General features: G+C 42.2%; 1 pseudogene; it reads left to right on the top strand.

The window, feature by feature from the left end:
- The first annotated feature begins 2,959 nt into the window (after window positions 1-2,959).
- On the top strand, window positions 2,960-3,591 carry LOC127680279 (cysteine and glycine-rich protein 2-like; annotated as a pseudogene).
- Window positions 3,592-5,137: the final 1,546 nt, after the last annotated feature.

A 5,137-nucleotide genomic window follows, 5' to 3' on the forward strand; every position in this document is an offset into this window, starting at 1 on the left:
TATGAAAGAGTTTATGAAATTAACAAGGGCTAGTGTAACTTTTGTGGTGCTACCTTGCACATGATAGAATCTCACCCCTTATCTTCCTGCACCATTTGCACAGTGTGCACTTCTACCTCCAGTCTCCTGCAGTGAGCTCCACATTCTTCCTCGTCTCCGTCGTCTCCATCCGTCTTGCTGGAGAAGGCAGATGTCAGCACCTGCAGCCTGGAAGGGACTTCCCCTTCAGTGGTGTGGGACTGCTTTGTCATCTGATAACGTTATTTAGATTGATAGATGATTAATCCATGACTGATATTTAACCACAAAAGAATCACTAAAAGCTCGACTAAGCTAGTATAGATAAATTTGTCAAGTTTTAGTGTATAAGTGAGTCGCTTCTGTCCTTCCCCACCTCTCCCATTTCTCTCTTGCTCTTCCATATGTGCGGAAGAGATTCATTTCTGAAGTTTTGTGTGTGTGTCTCTGTGTGTGTGTGAGTGTGTATGTGTGTGTTTATGATACAGAAGAACTTTCAAATCATGCTAGAATTGGCTGTCTTTGCCTATAAATTTATGTTTTCACTATATCCCTAAAGAAACCCGTTAGACACAGGATTTATGCTTTCTGTAGTAGGAAGGAAGCCTGGAAACTAAACCATTTTCATTTTTACATAAAGAAGTCTTTATGGATTAGTCTGTCTTTTTCCTGAGATGTTATATTTTGGGAAAAGGCCTTTATTTGAACCATCCAATGCCCTCTCCTTGGCTTGGGCTTTACTTTGAAAATAATTTCTTACTTTTTTGCTAGATGATTTCCGAACGATTGCCATGTAGGAGAACTTTTCATTCAGGTGCAGAAGAAATATATTCCCACACTTATCTGCACTGCTTAGTATGATGCAATTTTCCCCTCTGAGTCGTGAGAACTGAGAACAGAATCAATTGGTACTAGATCTGATGTAGAAGGACAGATCAATTTTGACACCCAAAATTGAATTTGATCTCTGAAACTTTGTTGCCAGATTCTGCACTTAAAAGGCACACATAAATGCAGTCGCTTCTGTTGGTGAATCTCCATATTGCCACTCAGCTTTCAAATCACATGGACACACTTTATCTCTTTTGTGGATGGGCTTGGAAGCACAAAAAGAACCCTGATGAGACTATGAGATCAGTTTTAGGGAAACAGCAATTAAGGACCCAGGTGGCACAGTAGATAGTACAGTAGATTCACAGTGGTATATTTTGTGGTCCAGGTCATTTCTAGAGGTTTCCATGTTTTAGAATGAAAGGCCCACTTTGAAAACCAGACATGGTCACTGCTGCATTCTAGAAGTTCTGCTTTCCTAATCTATTGATTAGGAAATAACCTAATGATCATACTTTTTATGAACTTGACAGTACCTTTGTGACAGGATTTTCCCTGTCCAATCACACTAAAATATTAGTGCAGCAGAAGTCCTGTGATTGGACAGAGAAAAAGGAGGTGGAGCTAAGAGTTGCAGAGACAGATCGTCTCAGTAGAGAAAGAGGAGCCAAGATGGAGGCTGATGGACAAGAAAAAGAACCTGAACCTGCATAGCTTTTAATAACCACAGGTAGTTATGATATCACAAATGTTAGAATGATTGAGATAATTTGTCTAATCTAGGAGGGCAGCTTTTGTCCTTATCAATTGGCATCTTGATAATTGGGAATTTATTGACATATAAATCTGACTAGTTAATTATAAGCTTCTAGAATTTTGTTTCTACCTGGTCCAGTTGCTGGGCGTTGTGGCAGCTGACTGTGGGGTGGACAGACGTTGGGTGGGGCTGGCAAGGCAGTGCAGGGAACTCGGGAGCTCCGGCCTGCTGGAGTTGCTGGCGAGTACGGGAATGTGCTGGTTCTTTTTTTAATATTTCCCGCAACGTACCTTAACTAGATTTTCATAAGACCTATTTATATTGGACAAGAATATTTGTGTAGCATATTATTTGAGGAACCTGCATATAAACTAGTGAACTTTCCAAGGACGTATCTCTCATAGACTAGAGAGCGCTAGCTGAAATTAAAAGTACAGGGTTGATGACAGCCATCTTTGGGTCTTTGTGAAATTATTTTTAATGAGGTTTGAGATATTTAAGTAAAATTAATTTCCTTCAGGTCTATCCCGGATCCTAGTATTAGTTCCTCCTTATGATTCCTGGTCTTTTCTTAATGGAGATGGTGTCTGATAACTTCTGTAGAGAAGTTTTAGCACTGACAAATAGAGCCGGGTGGTGGTGGTGCACGCCTGTAATCCCAGCACTCTGGGAGGCAGAGGCAGGCGGATTTCTGAGTTCGAGGCCAGCCAGGTCTACACAGTGATTTCCAGGATAGCTAGGGCTATACAGAGAAACCCTGTCTCTAAAAAAAAAACCAAATTTAAAAAAAAAACAAAAAAAAATAAAAAAATAAAAATAAAAAGCACTGAAAAATAATGATGTATGATCCAATACTGATATTCTGCCGTGCCAAAAAATTGATTAGGTCAAATTAAGGCATATGAATTAATTCAATTATTTACTGACTTGCAACCCACTTTGTAGTATCTCTGAAATGGTGTGTGTTTTAGTTAGGTTTCTATTACTGTAATAAAATACCATGGCCAAAAGCAATTTGGGGGAGGAAAGGGCTTCATAGTCCACCATCTAAGGCAGTCAGAGCTGGAACTCAAAGACAGGAATCTGGAGGCAGGAACGTAAGTAGAAGCTGTGGAGGAATGCTGTTGTTCGCCATCCAGGATGGTCTGAATTTTGTGACCTGCTTACCTCAGCCTCCTTGACTAAGGTCCAATGCTAAGAAGGGCCACAGAAGCTCTAGATCCAACCCAGGCTTTCCTCTGTATGGACCTCGCTAGCTCCGCCCACCATGTGCTCTCACCTCCCACTCGGGCCTCATGAGGGACTGTCCATCAGATGCCTCTTACATCATCCATGAGCACTGCAGAACACAGAATGCCTGTCTGGGGCGGGGGAAATCAGTTCGGGGCCTGCGGGAGAACCATGTACCACGCTGAAGAAGTACTGTGTGATGGGTGGAGCTTCCTCTGCTGCTGCTTTTATGCAAGGCTTGAAGGAAAAATTTAGACAACACAAACAGTGGTGATTCCTGATAAAGAAATCTACTGCAAATCCTGCTACAGAAAGACGTATGGACCAAAAAAGGCTATGGTTATGGCCAGGGCACTGACACATTCAACATGGACCTTGGTGAGAAGCTGGGCATCAAGCCAGAGAGGGCTCAATCTCACAGGCCTACAACAAATCCAAACACTTCGAAATTTGCCCAGAAATGTGGAGGTGCTGAGAAGTGTTCCAGGTGTGGGGATTCTGTGTATGCTGCTGAAATCATTGGAGCTGGAAAGCTCTAAATCAAACACTCTTTCCTATGCTCCAACAATGGGAAGAGTCTGGAGTCTACAACTCTGACTGAGAAAGGTAAAATCTAATGTAAAGGGTGCTCCACAAAGAACTTTGGGCCCAAGGGATTTGGCTATGGTCAAGGAGCAGGGGCCTTTGTTCATGCTCAGGAATGGTGTAAACCCAGTAAGCACTGCAGGGAATCTCCATTACCAAAATGCAGATAGTCTTACAGCACTACTGTGGAACAGCCAGCACTCAGCACTGGCCATCACGAGCTACCTGCACAGTTGGGCTGGACAGGACCACACTATACTCTCCTGCTGATTCACTAGCATTTAAGAGCATTCTTTTACATTTGAAATAAAATTTTGACTTGAGAAGAAGAAGGAGGAGGAGAAGGAATAGAAGGAGGAGGAAGAGAAGAAGAAAAGAAAAAGGAGAGGAGAGGAGAGAAGGGGGAGAGGAGAGGAGAAGGGGAGGAAGAAAAGGAAGAGGAGGAGGAGGAGGAGGAGGAGGAGGAGGAGGAGGAGGAGGAGGAGGAGGAGGAAGAGAAGGAGGAAGAGGAACCACTGAAAACTTTCTTACCCACTGACCCTAAAGAACTGGTGACCTGGTATCTTTGTTGGGGCTTCTATTACTGTGATAAAGCACCATGACCAAAAACAACTTGGAGAAGAAAGGGTTTAACTCAGTGTATAGTTCCACAGCACAGTGCATCAGTGAGGGAAATCAGGACAGGAGCTCAAACAGGGAAGAAACCTAGAGACAGGAGCTGATGAAGAGGCATGAAGAAGTGCTACTTACTCTTCCTTGGCTTACTTAGCCTGCTTTCTTATAGCATCCAGGACCACCAGCCTAGGGTTGACATCACCTACAATGGGCTGGACACTCCCACATCAGTCACTAATTAATAAAATGCTTGCCTTACTGATGCATTTTCTTAATTATGAGTTCCTCTTGGCAAATGGGTCTATTGTGTCGGGTTGACATAGAACTAACCAGTAAAACTGGGGTCCTCAGAGACTTGCCTTCTCCTTTCAAAAGAGGTTCTTCTATATGTTTTTCTTTTCCAGTACTTTTAGATTCACTACAAAAGTTATAGGAATGGTCCAGAGAAATATCTGCATACCTTTGTGCAGAATGACCATGTGCTATGGCTTATGTATGTGCCCATCTTCATGTGCACATTTTCTAACAATCTTTCTAACAATATGGTTACAGTCACTATATCCTTTACCCCTAAATACTTCTAAGAGTAAAGAAGTTTCTTTCACAGCTCCACTGAAATTTTCAGCAAGGAAAAAAAATCATCAAATCACATCTACAAACTAACATTTCTTGTCTATTGTCTCAACAATGTCTTTTGTAGATTATAAATCTAAGCTCAGGTTCCAGAGACTCTGATTTAATTTTATTTTCCTGGAATAGAACCCTATGAATAATTAGTATAACCAACCAACCAAGTGCCAGGCAGGAACTGTCAAGATCCAAGCAGGGAACAAGTGGTTCCGATGAGTGTGAACTCATTTTGACTCCAGGGGTGCAGGCATGTTAAGTAAGGTAAAGGTTAGGTATAGAGTGGCACATATGGAGCCTTAGTGGAGCCTGAGTTCAAAGAAGGAAGTTGAAATTCTCATGTCTCTCATCACTACCTCCTAATAAGCCATGGTCTGAAAAACAAGTGTTTTTAAATCTCCAGAAACAAATTTCTCCTGCTGGGAGCCTCGCCCAGTGAGCAGCAAATAGACAAACTCCTGAAGGTGAAGGTGA

This window comes from Apodemus sylvaticus, chromosome 3 (genome assembly GCF_947179515.1).
Source record: "Apodemus sylvaticus chromosome 3, mApoSyl1.1, whole genome shotgun sequence".
Taxonomy (NCBI): domain Eukaryota; kingdom Metazoa; phylum Chordata; class Mammalia; order Rodentia; family Muridae; genus Apodemus; species Apodemus sylvaticus.